A 20,575-nucleotide genomic window follows, 5' to 3' on the forward strand; every position below is an offset into this window, starting at 1 on the left:
CAATATAGGAGAAAACAGAGTGAAACGCCAAAATTCAAACTGTTACTGGAAACGAACGCTTCAACATAGAAGAACGAAATTTGGGGAACCAGTGGGATTAGTGTACTGATCATTACCTGAAATTATCATCCAGTTTGGGTGAAAAAACAGTTGCTGAGATTTCTGGAGACTCGTAATTTTTGGAAGCTTGGCAACCCCTTTCAATGAAAGGTTTCTCCCCAGTCACTGCTTAGGGCTACATCAAGAGGAAAGAAAACATAGAGATAGAACGTGAAACTGCTTTACTGTGTCAAGTTTCAAGAAGCTAGCACAAACCGTGTTTGCTTTAGAGTTCCAAATACATCTATCAATATAGGAGAAAACAGAGTGAAACGCCAAAATTCAAACTGTTACTGGAAACGAACGCTTCAACATAGAAGAACGAAATTTGGAGAACCAAGTGGGCTTAGTGTACTGATCATTACCTGAAAGTATCATCCAGTTTGGGTGAAAACATAGTTGCTGAGTTTTCTGGAGACTCGCAAATTTTGGAAGCTTGGCAACCCCTTTCAATGAAAGTGTTTCTCCTCACTCACTCTGAGTGCTACAGCAAGAGGAAACAAAACATAGAGATAGAACGTGAAACTCCTTTACTGTGTCAAGTTTCAAGAAGCTAGCACAAACCGTGTTTGATTTAGAGTTCCAAATACATCTATCAATATAGGAGAAAACAGAGTGAAAGGCCAAAATTCAAACTGTTACTGGAAACGAACACTTCAACATAGAAGAACGAAATTTGGGGAACCAATTGGGCTTAGTGTACTGATCATTACCTGAAAGTATCATCCAGTTTGGGTGAAAACATAGTTGCTGAGATTTCTGGCGACTCGTAACTTTTGGAAGCTTGGCAACCCCTTTCAATGAAAGTGTTTCTCCCCAGTCACTGCTTAGGGCTACATCAAGAGGAAACAGAACATAGAGATAGAACGTGAAACTGCTTTACTGTGTCAAGTAAAGAAGCTAGCACAAACCGTGTTTGATTTAGAGTTCCAAATACATCTGTCAGTATAGGAGAAAACAGAGTGAAACGCCAAAATTCAAACAGTTACTGGAAGCGAACGCTTCAACATAAAAGAACGAAAATTGGGGAACCAAGTGAGCATAGTGTACTGATCATTACCTGACAGTATCATCCAGTTTGGGTGAAAAAATAGTTGCTGAGATTTCTGGAGACTCGCAAATTTTGGAAACTTGGCAACCCTTTCAATATAAGTGTTTCTCCCCAGTCACTGCTTAGGGCTACATCAAGAGGAGACAGAACATAGAGATAGAACTTGAAACTGCTTTATTGTGTCAAGTTTCAAGAAGCTAGCACAAACCGTGTTTGATTTAGAGTTCCAAATACATCTGTCAATATAGGAGAAAACAGAGTAAAACGCCAAAATTCAAACTGTTACTGGAATCGAACGCTTCAACATAGAAGAACGAAATTTGGCGAACCAAGTGGGCTTAGTGTACTGATCATTACCTGAAAGTATCATCCAGGTTGGGTGAAATCATAGTTGCTGAGATTTCTGGAGACTCGTAATTTCTGGAAGCTTGGCAACCCCTGTCAATGAAAGTATTTCTCCCCAGTCACTGCTTAGGGCTACATCCAGAGGAAACAGAACATAGAGATAGAACTTGAAAGTGCTTTACTGTGTCAAGTTTCAAGAAGCTAGCAAAAAACCGTGTTTGATTTAGAGTTCCAAATACATCTATCAATATAGGAGAAAACAGAGTGAAACACCAAAATTCAAACTGTTACTGGAAACGAACGCTTCAACATAGAAGAACGAAATTTGGGGAACCAAGTGAGCTTAGTGTACTGATCATTACCTGAAAGTATCATCCAGTTTGGGTGAAAACATAGTTCCTGAGATTTCTGGAGACTCGTAATTTTTCTAAGCTTGGCAACCCCTTTCAATGTAAGTGTTTCTCCCCAGTCACTGCTTAGGGCTACATCAAGAGGAAACAGAACATAGAGTTAGAACGTGAAACTGCTTTACTGTGTCAAGTTTCAAGAAGCTAGCAAAAAACCGTGTTTGATTTAGAGTTCCAAATACATCTATCAATATAGGAGAAAACAGAGTGAAACACCAAAATTCAAACTGTTACTGGAAATGAACGCTTCAACATAGAAGAACGAAATTTGGGGAACCAAGTGGGCTTAGTGTACTGATCATTACCTGAAAGTATCATCCAGTTTGGGTGAAAACATAGTTCCTGAGATTTCTGGAGACTCGTAATTTTTGGAAGCTTGGCAACCCCTTTCAATGAAAGTATTTCTCCCCAGTCACTACTTAGGGCTACATCCAGAGGAAACAGAACATAGAGATAGAACGTGAAAGTGCTTTACTGTGTCAAGTTTCAAGAAGCTAGCACAAACCGTGTTTGGTTTAGAGTTCCAAATACATCTATCAATATAGGAGAAAACAGAGTGAAACGCCAAAATTCAAACTGTTACTGGAAACGAACGCTTCAACATAGAAGAACGAAATTTGGGGAACCAATTGAGCTTAGTGTACTGGTCATTACCTGAAAGTATCATCCAGTTTGGGTGAAAACAGGTTTGCTGAGATTTGTAGAGACTCGCAATTTTGGGAAGCTTGGCAACCCCTTTCAATGAAAGTGTTTCTCCTCACTCACTCTGAGTGCTACAGCAAGAGGAAACAAAACATAGAGATAGAACGTGAAACTCCTTTACTGTGTCAAGTTTAAAGAAGCTAGCACAAACCGTGTTTGATTTAGAGTTCCAAATACATCTATCAATATAGGAGAAAACAGAGTGAAACGCCAAAATTCAAACTGTTACTGGAAAAGAATGCTTCAACATAGAAGAACGAAATTTGGGGAACCAGTGGGATTAGTGTACTGATCATTACCTGAAATTATCATCCAGTTTGGGTGAAAAAACAGTTGCTGAGATTTCTGGAGACTCGTAATTTTTGGAAGCTTGGCAACCCCTTTCAATGAAAGGTTTCTCCCCAGTCACTGCTTAGGGCTACATCAAGAGGAAAGAAAACATAGAGATAGAACGTGAAACTGCTTTACTGTGTCAAGTTTCAAGAAGCTAGCACAAACCGTGTTTGCTTTAGAGTTCCAAATACATCTATCAATATAGGAGAAAACAGAGTGAAACGCCAAAATTCAAACTGTTACTGGAAACGAACGCTTCAACATAGAAGAACGAAATTTGGAGAACCAAGTGGGCTTAGTGTACTGATCATTACCTGAAAGTATCATCCAGTTTGGGTGAAAACATAGTTGCTGAGTTTTCTGGAGACTCGCAAATTTTGGAAGCTTGGCAACCCCTTTCAATGAAAGTGTTTCTCCTCACTCACTCTGAGTGCTACAGCAAGAGGAAACAAAACATAGAGATAGAACGTGAAACTCCTTTACTGTGTCAAGTTTCAAGAAGCTAGCACAAACCGTGTTTGATTTAGAGTTCCAAATACATCTATCAATATAGGAGAAAACAGAGTGAAAGGCCAAAATTCAAACTGTTACTGGAAACGAACACTTCAACATAGAAGAACGAAATTTGGGGAACCAATTGGGATTAGTGTACTGATCATTACCTGAAAGTATCATCCAGTTTGGGTGAAAACATAGTTGCTGAGATTTCTGGCGACTCGTAACTTTTGGAAGCTTGGCAACCCCTTTCAATGAAAGTGTTTCTCCCCAGTCACTGCTTAGGGCTACATCAAGAGGAAACAGAACATAGAGATAGAACGTGAAACTGCTTTACTGTGTCAAGTAAAGAAGCTAGCACAAACCGTGTTTGATTTAGAGTTCCAAATACATCTGTCAGTATAGGAGAAAACAGAGTGAAACGCCAAAATTCAAACAGTTACTGGAAGCGAACGCTTCAACATAAAAGAACGAAAATTGGGGAACCAAGTGGGCTTAGTGTACTGATCATTACCTGAAAGTATCATCCAGTTTGGGTGAAAACATAGTTCCTGAGATTTCTGGAGACTCGTAATTTTTGGAAGCTTGTCAACCCCTTTCAATGAAAGGGTTTCTCCCCAGTCACTCGTTAGGGCTACATCAAGAGGATACAGAACATAGAGATAGAACGTGAAACTGCTTTATTGTGTCAAGTTTCAGGAAGCTAGCACGAACCGTGTTTGATTTAGAGTTCCAAATACATCTATCAATATAGGAGAAAACAGAGTGAAACGCCAAAATTCAAACTGTTACTGGAAACGAACGCTTCAACATAGAAGAACGAAATTTGGGGAACCAATTGAGCTTAGTGTACTGGTCATTACCTGAAAGTATCATCCAGTTTGGGTGAAAACAGGTTTGCTGAGATTTGTAGAGACTCGCAATTTTGGGAAGCTTGGCAACCACTTTCAATTAAAGTGTTTCTCCCCAGTCACTGCTTAGGGCTACATCAAGAGGAAACAGAACATAGAGACAGAACGTGAAACTGCTTTATTGTGTCAAGTTTCAAGAAGCTAGCAAAAACCATGTTTGATTTAGAGTTCCAAATACATCTATCAATATAGGAGAAAACAGAGTGAAACGCCAAAATTCAAACTGTTACTGGAAACGAACGCTTCAACATAGAAGAACGAAATTGGGGAACCAAGAGAGCTTAGTGTACTGATCATTACCTGAAAGTATCATCCAGTTTGGGTGAAAACATGTTTGCTGAGATTTGTAGAGACTGGCAATTTTGGGAAGCTTGGAAACCACTTTCAATGAAAGTGTTTCTCCCCAGTCACTGCTTAGGGCTACATCAAGAGGAAACAGAACATAGAGACAGAACGTGAAACTGCTTTAGTGTGTCAAGTTTCAAGATGCTAGCACAAACCGGGTTTGGTTTAGAGTTCCAAATCCATCTATCAATATAGGAGAAAACAGAGTGAAATGCCAAAATTCAAACTGTTACTGGAAACGAACACTTCAACATAGAAGAACGAAATTTAGGGAACCAAGTGAGCTTAGTGTACTGATCATTACCTGAAAGTATCATCCAGTTTGGGTGAAAAAATGTTTGCTGAGATTTCTAGAGACTCGCAATTTTGGGAAGCTTGGCAACCCCTTTCAATGAAAGGGTTTCTCCCCAGTCACTGCTTAGGGCTACATCAAGGAGAAACAGAACATAGAGATAGAACGTGAAACTGCTTTATTGTGTCAAGTTTCAAGAAGCTAGCACAAACCGTGTTTGATTTAGAGTTCCAAATACATCTATCAATATAGGAGAAAACAGAGTGAAACGCCAAAATTAAAACTGTTACTGGAAACGAACGCTTCAACATAGAAGAACGAATTTTGGGGAACCAAGTGAGCTTAGTGTACTGATCATTACCTGAAAGTATCATCCAGTTTGGGTGAAAACATGTTTGCTGAGATTTGTAGAGACTCGCAATTTTGGGAAGCTTGGCAACCCCTTTCAATGAAAGTGTTTCTCCTCAGTCACTCTGAGTGCTACATCAAGAGGAAACAAAACATAGAGATAGAACGTGAAACTGCTTTATTGTGTCAAGTTTCAAGAAGCTAGCACAAACCGTGTTTGATTTAGAGTTCCAAATACATCTATCAATATAGGAGAAAACAGAGTGAAACGCCAAAATTCAAACTGTTACTGGAAACGAACGCTTCAACATAGAAGAACGAAATTTGGGGAACCAAGTGGGCTTAGTGTACTGATCATTACCTGAAAGTATCATCCAGTTTGGGTGAAAACATAGTTCCTGAGATTTCTGGAGACTCGTAATTTTTGGAAGCTTGGCAACCCCTTTCAATGAAAGTATTTCTCCCCAGTCACTACTTAGGGCTACATCCAGAGGAAACAGAACATAGAGATAGAACGTGAAAGTGCTTTACTGTGTCAAGTTTCAAGAAGCTAGCACAAACCGTGTTTGGTTTAGAGTTCCAAATACATCTATCAATATAGGAGAAAACAGAGTGAAACGCCAAAATTCAAACTGTTACTGGAAACGAACGCTTCAACATAGAAGAACGAAATTTGGGGAACCAAGTGGGCTTAGTCTACTGATCATTACCTGAAAGTATCATCCAGGTTGGGTGAAAAAATAGTTGCTGAGATTTTTGGAGACTCGTAATTTTTGGAAGCTTGGCAACCCCTTTCAATGAAAGTGTTTCTCCTCAGTCACTCTGAGTGCTACATCAAGAGGAAACAGAACATAGAGATAGAACATGAAACTCCTTTACTGTGTCAAGTTTCAAGAAGCTAGCACAAACCGTGTTTGATTTAGAGATCCAAATACATCTATCAATATAGGAGAAAACAGAGTGAAAGGCCAAAATTCAAACTGTTACTGGAAACGAACACTTCAACATAGAAGAACGAAATTTGGGGAACCAATTGGGCTTAGTGTACTGATCATTACCTGAAAGTATCATCCAGTTTGGGTGAAAACATAGTTGCTGAGATTTCTGGCGACTCGTAACTTTTGGAAGCTTGGCAACCCCTTTCAATGAAAGTGTTTCTCCCCAGTCACTGCTTAGGGCTACATCAAGAGGAAACAGAACATAGAGATAGAACGTGAAACTGCTTTACTGTGTCAAGTAAAGAAGCTAGCACAAACCGTGTTTGATTTAGAGTTCCAAATACATCTGTCAGTATAGGAGAAAACAGAGTGAAACGCCAAAATTCAAACAGTTACTGGAAGCGAACGCTTCAACATAAAAGAACGAAAATTGGGGAACCAAGTGAGCATAGTGTACTGATCATTACCTGAAAGTATCATCCAGTTTGGGTGAAAAAATAGTTGCTGAGATTTCTGGAGACTCGCAAATTTTGGAAACTTGGCAACCCTTTCAATATAAGTGTTTCTCCCCAGTCACGGCTTAGGGCTACATCAAGAGGAAACAGAACATAGAGATAGAACGTGAAACTGCTTTACTGTGTCAAGTTTCAAGAAGCTAGCACAAACCGTGTTTGGTTTAGAGTTCCAAATACTTCTATCAATATAGGAGAAAACAGAGTGAAAAGCCAAAATTCAAACTGTTACTGGAAACGAACGCTTCAACATAGAAGAACGAAATTTGGGGAACCAAGTGGGCTTAGTCTACTGATCATTACCTGAAAGTATCATCCAGGTTGGGTGAAAAAATAGTTGCTGAGATTTTTGGAGACTCGTAATTTTTGGAAGCTTGGCAACCCCTTTCAATGAAAGGGTTTCTCCCCAGTCACTGCTTAGGGCTACATCAAGAGGAAACAGAACATAGAGATAGATCGTGAAACTGCTTTATTGTGTCAAGTTTCAAGAAGCTAGCACAAACCGTGTTTGATTTAGAGTTCCAAATACATCTATCAATATAGGAGAAAACAGAGTGAAACTGGAAAATTCAAACTGTTACTGGAAACGAACGCTTCAACATAGAAGAACGAAATTTGGGGAACCAAGTGAGCTTAGTGTACTGATCATTACCTGAAAGTATCATCCAGTTTGGGTGAAAACATAGTTCCTGAGATTTCTGGAGACTCGTAATTTTTCTAAGCTTGGCAACCCCTTTCAATGTAAGTGTTTCTCCCCAGTCACTGCTTAGGGCTACATCAAGAGGAAACAGAACATAGAGTTAGAACGTGAAACTGCTTTACTGTGTCAAGTTTCAAGAAGCTAGCAAAAAACCGTGTTTGATTTAGAGTTCCAAATACATCTATCAATATAGGAGAAAACAGAGTGAAACACCAAAATTCAAACTGTTACTGGAAACGAACACTTCAACATAGAAGAACGAAATTTGGGGAACCAAGTGAGCTTAGTGTACTGATCATTACCTGAAAGTATCATCCAGTTTGGGTGAAAAAATGTTTGCTGAGATTTCTAGAGACTCGCAATTTTGGGAAGCTTGGCAACCCCTTTCAATGAAAGGGTTTCTCCCCAGTCACTGCTTAGGGCTACATCAAGAAGAAACAGAACATAGAGATAGAACGTGAAACTGCTTTATTGTGTCAAGTTTCAAGAAGCTAGCACAAACCGTGTTTGATTTAGAGTTCCAAATACATCTATCAATATAGGAGAAAACAGAGTGAAACGCCAAAATTCAAACTGTTACTGGAAACGAACGCTTCAACATAGAAGAACGAAATTTGGAGAACCAAGTGGGCTTAGTGTACTGATCATTACCTGAAAGTATCATCCAGTTTGGGTGAAAACATAGTTGCTGAGTTTTCTGGAGACTCGCAAATTTTGGAAGCTTGGCAACCCCTTTCAATGAAAGTGTTTCTCCTCACTCACTCTGAGTGCTACAGCAAGAGGAAACAAAACATAGAGATAGAACGTGAAACTCCTTTACTGTGTCAAGTTTCAAGAAGCTAGCACAAACCGTGTTTGATTTAGAGTTCCAAATACATCTATCAATATAGGAGAAAACAGAGTGAAAGGCCAAATTTCAAACTGTTACTGGAAACGAACACTTCAACATAGAAGAACGAAATTTGGGGAACCAATTGGGATTAGTGTACTGATCATTACCTGAAAGTATCATCCAGTTTGGGTGAAAACATAGTTGCTGAGATTTCTGGCGACTCGTAACTTTTGGAAGCTTGGCAACCCCTTTCAATGAAAGTGTTTCTCCCCAGTCACTGCTTAGGGCTACATCAAGAGGAAACAGAACATAGAGATAGAACGTGAAACTGCTTTACTGTGTCAAGTAAAGAAGCTAGCACAAACCGTGTTTGATTTAGAGTTCCAAATACATCTGTCAGTATAGGAGAAAACAGAGTGAAACGCCAAAATTCAAACAGTTACTGGAAACGAACGCTTCAACATAGAAGAACGAAATTTGGAGAACCAAGTGGGCTTAGTGTACTGATCATTACCTGACAGTATCATCCAGTTTGGGTGAAAAAATAGTTGCTGAGATTTCTGGAGACTCGCAAATTTTGGAAACTTGGCAACCCTTTCAATATAAGTGTTTCTCCCCAGTCACTGCTTAGGGCTACATCAAGAGGAGACAGAACATAGAGATAGAACTTGAAACTGCTTTATTGTGTCAAGTTTCAAGAAGCTAGCACAAACCGTGTTTGATTTAGAGTTCCAAATACATCTGTCAATATAGGAGAAAACAGAGTAAAACGCCAAAATTCAAACTGTTACTGGAATCGAACGCTTCAACATAGAAGAACGAAATTTGGCGAACCAAGTGGGCTTAGTGTACTGATCATTACCTGAAAGTATCATCCAGGTTGGGTGAAATCATAGTTGCTGAGATTTCTGGAGACTCGTAATTTCTGGAAGCTTGGCAACCCCTGTCAATGAAAGTATTTCTCCCCAGTCACTGCTTAGGGCTACATCCAGAGGAAACAGAACATAGAGATAGAACTTGAAAGTGCTTTACTGTGTCAAGTTTCAAGAAGCTAGCAAAAAACCGTGTTTGATTTAGAGTTCCAAATACATCTATCAATATAGGAGAAAACAGAGTGAAACACCAAAATTCAAACTGTTACTGGAAACGAACGCTTCAACATAGAAGAACGAAATTTGGGGAACCAAGTGAGCTTAGTGTACTGATCATTACCTGAAAGTATCATCCAGTTTGGGTGAAAACATAGTTCCTGAGATTTCTGGAGACTCGTAATTTTTCTAAGCTTGGCAACCCCTTTCAATGTAAGTGTTTCTCCCCAGTCACTGCTTAGGGCTACATCAAGAGGAAACAGAACATAGAGTTAGAACGTGAAACTGCTTTACTGTGTCAAGTTTCAAGAAGCTAGCAAAAAACCGTGTTTGATTTAGAGTTCCAAATACATCTATCAATATAGGAGAAAACAGAGTGAAACACCAAAATTCAAACTGTTACTGGAAATGAACGCTTCAACATAGAAGAACGAAATTTGGGGAACCAAGTGGGCTTAGTGTACTGATCATTACCTGAAAGTATCATCCAGTTTGGGTGAAAACATAGTTCCTGAGTTTTCTGGAGACTCGTAATTTTTGGAAGCTTGGCAACCCCTTTCAATGAAAGTATTTCTCCCCAGTCACTACTTAGGGCTACATCCAGAGGAAACAGAACATAGAGATAGAACGTGAAAGTGCTTTACTGTGTCAAGTTTCAAGAAGCTAGCACAAACCGTGTTTGGTTTAGAGTTCCAAATACATCTATCAATATAGGAGAAAACAGAGTGAAACGCCAAAATTCAAACTGTTACTGGAAACGAACGCTTCAACATAGAAGAACGAAATTTGGGGAACCAATTGAGCTTAGTGTACTGGTCATTACCTGAAAGTATCATCCAGTTTGGGTGAAAACAGGTTTGCTGAGATTTGTAGAGACTCGCAATTTTGGGAAGCTTGGCAACCCCTTTCAATGAAAGTGTTTCTCCTCACTCACTCTGAGTGCTACAGCAAGAGGAAACAAAACATAGAGATAGAACGTGAAACTCCTTTACTGTGTCAAGTTTAAAGAAGCTAGCACAAACCGTGTTTGATTTAGAGTTCCAAATACATCTATCAATATAGGAGAAAACAGAGTGAAACGCCAAAATTCAAACTGTTACTGGAAAAGAATGCTTCAACATAGAAGAACGAAATTTGGGGATCCAAGTGGGCTTAGTGTACTGATCATTACCTGAAAGTATCATCCAGTTTGGGTGAAAACATAGTTGCTGAGATTTCTGGAGACTCGTAATTTTTGGAAGCTTGGCAACCCCTTTCAATGAAAGTGTTTCTCCCCAGTCACTGCTTAGGGCTACATCAAGAGGAAACAGAACATAGAGTTAGAACGTTAAACTGCTTTACTGTGTGAAGTTTCAAGAAGCTAGCACAAACCGTGTTTGATTTAGAGTTCCAAACACATCTATCAATATAGGAGAAAACAGAGTGAAACGCCAAAATTCAAACTGTTACTGGAAACGAACGCTTCAACATAGAAGAACGAAATTTGGGGAACCAGTGGGATTAGTGTACTGATCATTACCTGAAATTATCATCCAGTTTGGGTGAAAAAACAGTTGCTGAGATTTCTGGAGACTCGTAATTTTTGGAAGCTTGGCAACCCCTTTCAATGAAAGGTTTCTCCCCAGTCACTGCTTAGGGCTACATCAAGAGGAAAGAAAACATAGAGATAGAACGTGAAACTGCTTTACTGTGTCAAGTTTCAAGAAGCTAGCACAAACCGTGTTTGCTTTAGAGTTCCAAATACATCTATCAATATAGGAGAAAACAGAGTGAAACGCCAAAATTCAAACTGTTACTGGAAACGAACGCTTCAACATAGAAGAACGAAATTTGGAGAACCAAGTGGGCTTAGTGTACTGATCATTACCTGAAAGTATCATCCAGTTTGGGTGAAAAATAGTTGCTGAGTTTTCTGGAGACTCGCAAATTTTGGAAGCTTGGCAACCCCTTTCAATGAAAGTGTTTCTCCCCAGTCACTGCTTAGGGCTACATCAAGAGGAAACAGAACATAGAGATAGAACGTGAAACTGCTTTACTGTGTCAAGTTTCAAGAAGCTCGCACAAACCGTGTTTGGTTTAGAGTTCCAAATACATCTATCAATATAGGAGAAAACAGAGTGAAACGCCAAAATTCAAACTGTTACTGGAAACGAACGCTTCAACATAGAAGAACGAAATTTGGGGAACCAAGTTGGCTTAGTGTACTGATCATTACCTGAAAGTATCATCCAGTTTGGGTGAAAAAATGTTTGTTGAGATTTCTAGAGACTCGCAATTTTGGGAAGCTTGGCAACCCCTTTCAATGAAAGGGTTTCTCCCCAGTCACTGCTTAGGGCTACATCAAGAAGAAACAGAACATAGAGATAGAACGTGAAACTGCTTTATTGTGTCAAGTTTCAAGAAGCTAGCACAAACCGTGTTTGATTTAGAGTTCCAAATACATCTATCAATATAGGAGAAAACAGAGTGAAACGCCAAAATTCAAACTGTTACTGGAAACGAACGCTTCAACATAGAAGAACGAAATTTGGAGAACCAAGTGGGCTTAGTGTACTGATCATTACCTGAAAGTATCATCCAGTTTGGGTGAAAACATAGTTGCTGAGTTTTCTGGAGACTCGCAAATTTTGGAAGCTTGGCAACCCCTTTCAATGAAAGTGTTTCTCCTCACTCACTCTGAGTGCTACAGCAAGAGGAAACAAAACATAGAGATAGAACGTGAAACTCCTTTACTGTGTCAAGTTTCAAGAAGCTAGCACAAACCGTGTTTGATTTAGAGTTCCAAATACATCTATCAATATAGGAGAAAACAAAGTGAAAGGCCAAAATTCAAACTGTTACTGGAAACGAACACTTCAACATAGAAGAACGAAATTTGGGGAACCAATTGGGCTTAGTGTACTGATCATTACCTGAAAGTATCATCCAGTTTGGGTGAAAACATAGTTGCTGAGATTTCTGGCGACTCGTAACTTTTGGAAGCTTGGCAACCCCTTTCAATGAAAGTGTTTCTCCCCAGTCACTGCTTAGGGCTACATCAAGAGGAAACAGAACATAGAGATAGAACGTGAAACTGCTTTACTGTGTCAAGTAAAGAAGCTAGCACAAACCGTGTTTGATTTAGAGTTCCAAATACATCTGTCAGTATAGGAGAAAACAGAGTGAAACGCCAAAATTCAAACAGTTACTGGAAGCGAACGCTTCAACATAAAAGAACGAAAATTGGGGAACCAAGTGAGCATAGTGTACTGATCATTACCTGACAGTATCATCCAGTTTGGGTGAAAAAATAGTTGCTGAGATTTCTGGAGACTCGCAAATTTTGGAAACTTGGCAACCCTTTCAATATAAGTGTTTCTCCCCAGTCACTGCTTAGGGCTACATCAAGAGGAGACAGAACATAGAGATAGAACTTGAAACTGCTTTATTGTGTCAAGTTTCAAGAAGCTAGCACAAACCGTGTTTGATTTAGAGTTCCAAATACATCTGTCAATATAAGAGAAAACAGAGTAAAACGCCAAAATTCAAACTGTTACTGGAATCGAACGCTTCAACATAGAAGAACGAAATTTGGCGAACCAAGTGGGCTTAGTGTACTGATCATTACCTGAAAGTATCATCCAGGTTGGGTGAAATCATAGTTGCTGAGATTTCTGGAGACTCGTAATTTCTGGAAGCTTGGCAACCCCTGTCAATGAAAGTATTTCTCCCCAGTCACTGCTTAGGGCTACATCCAGAGGAAACAGAACATAGAGATAGAACTTGAAAGTGCTTTACTGTGTCAAGTTTCAAGAAGCTAGCAAAAAACCGTGTTTGATTTAGAGTTCCAAATACATCTATCAATATAGGAGAAAACAGAGTGAAACACCAAAATTCAAACTGTTACTGGAAACGAACGCTTCAACATAGAAGAACGAAATTTGGGGAACCAAGTGAGCTTAGTGTACTGATCATTACCTGAAAGTATCATCCAGTTTGGGTGAAAACATAGTTCCTGAGATTTCTGGAGACTCGTAATTTTTCTAAGCTTGGCAACCCCTTTCAATGTAAGTGTTTCTCCCCAGTCACTGCTTAGGGCTACATCAAGAGGAAACAGAACATAGAGTTAGAACGTGAAACTGCTTTACTGTGTCAAGTTTCAAGAAGCTAGCAAAAAACCGTGTTTGATTTAGAGTTCCAAATACATCTATCAATATAGGAGAAAACAGAGTGAAACACCAAAATTCAAACTGTTACTGGAAATGAACGCTTCAACATAGAAGAACGAAATTTGGGGAACCAAGTGGGCTTAGTGTACTGATCATTACCTGAAAGTATCATCCAGTTTGGGTGAAAACATAGTTCCTGAGATTTCTGGAGACTCGTAATTTTTGGAAGCTTGGCAACCCCTTTCAATGAAAGTATTTCTCCCCAGTCACTACTTAGGGCTACATCCAGAGGAAACAGAACATAGAGATAGAACGTGAAAGTGCTTTACTGTGTCAAGTTTCAAGAAGCTAGCACAAACCGTGTTTGGTTTAGAGTTCCAAATACATCTATCAATATAGGAGAAAACAGAGTGAAACGCCAAAATTCAAACTGTTACTGGAAACGAACGCTTCAACATAGAAGAACGAAATTTGGGGAACCAATTGAGCTTAGTGTACTGGTCATTACCTGAAAGTATCATCCAGTTTGGGTGAAAACAGGTTTGCTGAGATTTGTAGAGACTCGCAATTTTGGGAAGCTTGGCAACCCCTTTCAATGAAAGTGTTTCTCCTCACTCACTCTGAGTGCTACAGCAAGAGGAAACAAAACATAGAGATAGAACGTGAAACTCCTTTACTGTGTCAAGTTTAAAGAAGCTAGCACAAACCGTGTTTGATTTAGAGTTCCAAATACATCTATCAATATAGGAGAAAACAGAGTGAAACGCCAAAATTCAAACTGTTACTGGAAAAGAATGCTTCAACATAGAAGAACGAAATTTGGGGATCCAAGTGGGCTTAGTGTACTGATCATTACCTGAAAGTATCATCCAGTTTGGGTGAAAACATAGTTGCTGAGATTTCTGGAGACTCGTAATTTTTGGAAGCTTGGCAACCCCTTTCAATGAAAGTGTTTCTCCCCAGTCACTGCTTAGGGCTACATCAAGAGGAAACAGAACATAGAGTTAGAACGTTAAACTGCTTTACTGTGTGAAGTTTCAAGAAGCTAGCACAAACCGTGTTTGATTTAGAGTTCCAAACACATCTATCAATATAGGAGAAAACAGAGTGAAACGCCAAAATTCAAACTGTTACTGGAAACGAACGCTTCAACATAGAAGAACGAAATTTGGGGAACCAGTGGGATTAGTGTACTGATCATTACCTGAAATTATCATCCAGTTTGGGTGAAAAAACAGTTGCTGAGATTTCTGGAGACTCGTAATTTTTGGAAGCTTGGCAACCCCTTTCAATGAAAGGTTTCTCCCCAGTCACTGCTTAGGGCTACATCAAGAGGAAAGAAAACATAGAGATAGAACGTGAAACTGCTTTACTGTGTCAAGTTTCAAGAAGCTAGCACAAACCGTGTTTGCTTTAGAGTTCCAAATACATCTATCAATATAGGAGAAAACAGAGTGAAACGCCAAAATTCAAACTGTTACTGGAAACGAACGCTTCAACATAGAATAACGAAATTTGGAGAACCAAGTGGGCTTAGTGTACTGATCATTACCTGAAAGTATCATCCAGTTTGGGTGAAAACATAGTTGCTGAGTTTTCTGGAGACTCGCAAATTTTGGAAGCTTGGCAACCCCTTTCAATGAAAGTGTTTCTCCCCAGTCACTGCTTAGGGCTACATCAAGAGGAAACAGAACATAGAGATAGAACGTGAAACTGCTTTACTGTGTCAAGTTTCAAGAAGCTCGCACAAACCGTGTTTGGTTTAGAGTTCCAAATACATCTATCAATATAGGAGAAAACAGAGTGAAACGCCAAAATTCAAACTGTTACTGGAAACGAACGCTTCAACATAGAAGAACGAAATTTGGGGAACCAAGTTGGCTTAGTGTACTGATCATTACCTGAAAGTATCATCCAGGTTGGGTAAAAAAATAGTTGCTGTGATTTCTGGACACTCGTAATTTTTGGAAGCTTGGAAACCCCTTTCAATGTAAGTGTTTCTCCCCAGTCACTGCTTAGGGCTACATCAAGAGGATACAGAACATAGAGATAGAACGTGAAACTGCTTTATTGTGTCAAGTTTCAAGAAGCTAGCACAAACCGTGTTTGATTTAGAGTTCCAAATACATCTATCAATATAGGAGAAAACAGAGTGAAAGGCCAAAATTCAAACTGTTACTGGAAACGAACGCTTCAACATAGAAGAACGAAATTTGGGGAACCAAGTGAGCTTAGTGTACTGATCATTACCTGAAAGTATCATCCAGTTTGGGTGAAAACATAGTTCCTCAGATTTCTGGAGACTCGTAATTTTTCTAAGCTTGGCAACCCCTTTCAATGTAAGTGTTTCTCCCCAGTCACTGCTTAGGGCTACATCAAGAGGAAACAGAACATAGAGTTAGAACTTGAAACTGCTTTACTGTGTCAAGTTTCAAGAAGCTAGAACAAACCGTGTTTGATTTAGAGTTCCAAATACATCTATCAATATAGGAGAAAACAGAGTGAAACACCAAAATTCAAACTGTTACTGGAAACGAACGCTTCAACATAGAAGAACGAAATTTGGGGAACCAAGTGGGCTTAGTGTACTGATCATTACCTGAAAGTATCATCCAGTTTGGGTGAAAACATAGTTCCTGAGATTTCTGGAGACTCGTAATTTTTGGAAGCTTGTCAACCCCTTTCAATGAAAGGGTTTCTCCCCAGTCACTCGTTAGGGCTACATCAAGAGGATACAGAACATAGAGATAGAACGTGAAACTGCTTTATTGTGTCAAGTTTCAGGAAGCTAGCACGAACCGTGTTTGATTTAGAGTTCCAAATACATCTATCAATATAGGAGAAAACAGAGTGAAACGCCAAAATTCAAACTGTTACTGGAAACGAACGCTTCAACATAGAAGAACGAAATTTGGGGAACCAATTGAGCTTAGTGTACTGGTCATTACCTGAAAGTATCATCCAGTTTGGGTGAAAACAGGTTTGCTGAGATTTGTAGAGACTCGCAATTTTGGGAAGCTTGGCAACCACTTTCAATTAAAGTGTTTCTCCCCAGTCACTGCTTAGGGCTACATCAAGAGGAAACAGAACATAGAGACAGAACGTGAAACTGCTTTATTGTGTCAAGTTTCAAGAAGCTAGCAAAAACCATGTTTGATTTAGAGTTCCAAATACATCTATCAATATAGGAGAAAACAGAGTGAAACGCCAAAATTCAAACTGTTACTGGAAACGAACGCTTCAACATAGAAGAACGAAATTGGGGAACCAAGAGAGCTTAGTGTACTGATCATTACCTGAAAGTATCATCCAGTTTGGGTGAAAACATGTTTGCTGAGATTTGTAGAGACTGGCAATTTTGGGAAGCTTGGAAACCACTTTCAATGAAAGTGTTTCTCCCCAGTCACTGCTGAGTGCTACATCAAGAGGAAACAAAACATAGAGATAGAACGTGAAACTGCTTTAGTGTGTCAAGTTTCAAGATGCTAGCACAAACCGGGTTTGGTTTAGAGTTCCAAATCCATCTATCAATATAGGAGAAAACAGAGTGAAATGCCAAAATTCAAACTGTTACTGGAAACGAACACTTCAACATAGAAGAACGAAATTTGGGGAACCAAGTGAGCTTAGTGTACTGATCATTACCTGAAAGTATCATCCAGTTTGGGTGAAAAAATGTTTGCTGAGATTTCTAGAGACTCGCAATTTTGGGAAGCTTGGCAACCCCTTTCAATGAAAGGGTTTCTCCCCAGTCACTGCTTAGGGCTACATCAAGAGGAGACAGAACATAGAGATAGATCTTGAAACTGCTTTATTGTGTCAAGTTTCAAGAAGCTATCACAAACCGTGTTTGATTTAGAGTTCCAAATACATCTATCAATATAGGAGAAAACAGAGTGAAACGCCAAAATTAAAACTGTTACTGGAAACGAACGCTTCAACATAGAAGAACGAAATTTTGGAACCAAGTGAGCTTAGTGTACTGATCATTACCTGAAAGTATCATCCAGTTTGGGTGAAAACATGTTTGCTGAGATTTGTAGAGACTCGCAATTTTGGGAAGCTTGGCAACCCCTTTCAATGAAAGTGTTTCTCCTCAGTCACTCTGAGTGCTACATCAAGAGGAAACAAAACATAGAGATAGAACGTGAAACTGCTTTATTGTGTCAAGTTTCAAGAAGCTAGCACAAACCGTGTTTGATTTAGAGTTCCAAATACATCTATCAATATAGGAGAAAACAGAGTGAAACGCTAAAATTCAAACTGTTACTGAAACGAACGCTTCAACATAGAAGAACGAAATTTGGGGAACCAAGTGAGCTTCGTGTACTGATCATTACCTGAAAGTATCATCCAGTTTGGGTGAAAACATAGTTCCTGAGATTTCTGGAGACTCGTAATTTTTCTAAGCTTGGCAACCCCTTTCAATGAAAGGGTATCTCCCCAGTCACTCCTTAGGGCTACATCAAGAGGATACAGAACATAGAGATAGAACATGAAACTGCTTTATTGTGTCAAGTTTCAGGAAGGTAGCACAAACCGTGTTTGATTTAGAGTTCCAAATACATCTATCAATATAGGAGAAAACAGAGTGAAAAGCCAAAATTCAAAATGTTACTGGAAACGAACGCTTCAACATAGAAGAACGAAATTTGGGGAACCAAGTGGGCTTAGTCTACTGATCATTACCTGAAAGTATCATCCAGGTTGGGTGAAAAAATAGTTGCTGAGATTTTTGGAGACTCGTAATTTTTGGAAGCTTGGCAACCCCTTTCAATGAAAGTGTTTCTCCTCAGTCACTCTGAGTGCTACATCAAGAGGAAACAAAACATAGAGATAGAACATGAAACTCCTTTACTGTGTCAAGTTTCAAGAAGCTAGCACAAACCGTGTTTGATTTAGAGATCCAAATACATCTATCAATATAGGAGAAAACAGAGTGAAAGGCCAAAATTCAAACTGTTACTGGAAATGAACACTTCAACATAGAAGAACGAAATTTGGGGAACCAATTGGGCTTAGTGTACTGATCATTACCTGAAAGTATCATCCAGTTTGGGTGAAAACATAGTTGCTGAGATTTCTGGCGACTCGTAACTTTTGGAAGCTTGGCAACCCCTTTCAATGAAAGTGTTTCTCCCCAGTCACTGCTTAGGGCTACATCAAGAGGAAACAGAACATAGAGATAGAACGTGAAACTGCTTTACTGTGTCAAGTAAAGAAGCTAGCACAAACCGTGTTTGATTTAGAGTTCCAAATACATCTGTCAGTATAGGAGAAAACAGAGTGAAACGCCAAAATTCAAACAGTTACTGGAAGCGAACGCTTCAACATAAAAGAACGAAAATTGGGGAACCAAGTGAGCATAGTGTACTGATCATTACCTGAAAGTATCATCCAGTTTGGGTGAAAAAATAGTTGCTGAGATTTCTGGAGACTCGCAAATTTTGGAAACTTGGCAACCCTTTCAATATAAGTGTTTCTCCCCAGTCACGGCTTAGGGCTACATCAAGAGGAAACAGAACATAGAGATAGAACGTGAAACTGCTTTACTGTGTCAAGTTTCAAGAAGCTAGCACAAACCGTGTTTGGTTTAGAGTTCCAAATACTTCTATCAATATAGGAGAAAACAGAGTGAAAAGCCAAAATTCAAACTGTTACTGGAAACGAACGCTTCAACATAGAAGAACGAAATTTGGGGAACCAAGTGGGCTTAGTCTACTGATCATTACCTGAAAGTATCATCCAGGTTGGGTGAAAAAATAGTTGCTGAGATTTTTGGAGACTCGTAATTTTTGGAAGCTTGGCAACCCCTTTCAATGAAAGGGTTTCTCCCCAGTCACTGCTTAGGGCTACATCAAGAGGAAACAGAACATAGAGATAGATCGTGAAACTGCTTTATTGTGTCAAGTTTCAAGAAGCTAGCACAAACCGTGTTTGATTTAGAGTTCCAAATACATCTATCAATATAGGAGAAAACAGAGTGAAACGCCAAAATTCAAACTGTTACTGAAAACGAACGCTTCAACATAGAAGAATGAAATTTGGGGAACCAAGTGAGCTTAGTGTACTGATCATTACCTGAAAGTATCATCCAGTTTGGGTGAAAACATAGTTCCTGAGATTTCTGGAGACTCGTAATTTTTCTAAGCTTGGCAACCCCTTTCAATGTAAGTGTTTCTCCCCAGTCACTGCTTAGGGCTACATCAAGAGGAAACAGAACATAGGGTTAGAACGTGAAACTGCTTTACTGTGTCAAGTTTCAAGAAGCTAGCAAAAAACCGTGTTTGATTTAGAGTTCCAAATACATCTATCAATATAGGAGAAAACAGAGTGAAACACCAAAATTCAAACTGTTACTGGAAACGAACACTTCAACATAGAAGAACGAAATTTGGGGAACCAAGTGAGCTTAGTGTACTGATCATTACCTGAAAGTATCATCCAGTTTGGGTGAAAAAATGTTTGCTGAGATTTCTAGAGACTCGCAATTTTGGGAAGCTTGGCAACCCCTTTCAATGAAAGGGTTTCTCCCCAGTCACTGCTTAGGGCTACATCAAGAAGAAACAGAACATAGAGATAGAACATGAAACTGCTTTATTGTGTCAAGTTTCAAGAAGCTAGCACAAACCGTGTTTGATTTAGAGTTCCAAATACATCTATCAATATAGGAGAAAACAGAGTGAAACGCCAAAATTCAAACTGTTACTGGAAACGAACGCTTCAACATAGAAGAACGAAATTTGGGGAACCAAGTGAGCTTAGTGTACTGATCATTACCTGAAAGTATCATCCAGTTTGGGTGAAAACATGTTTGCTGAGATTTGTAGAGACTCGCAATTTTGGGAAGCTTGGCAACCCCTTTCAATGAAAGTGTTTCTCCTCAGTCACTCTGAGTGCTACATCAAGAGGAAACAAAACATAGAGATAGAACGTGAAACTGCTTTATTGTGTCAAGTTTCAAGAAGCTAGCACAAACCGTGTTTGATTTAGAGTTCCAAATACATCTATCAATATAGGAGAAAACAG

This window comes from Spermophilus citellus (assembly GCF_964194105.1).
Source record: "Spermophilus citellus genome assembly, chromosome: 1".
Lineage (NCBI taxonomy): Eukaryota > Metazoa > Chordata > Mammalia > Rodentia > Sciuridae > Spermophilus > Spermophilus citellus.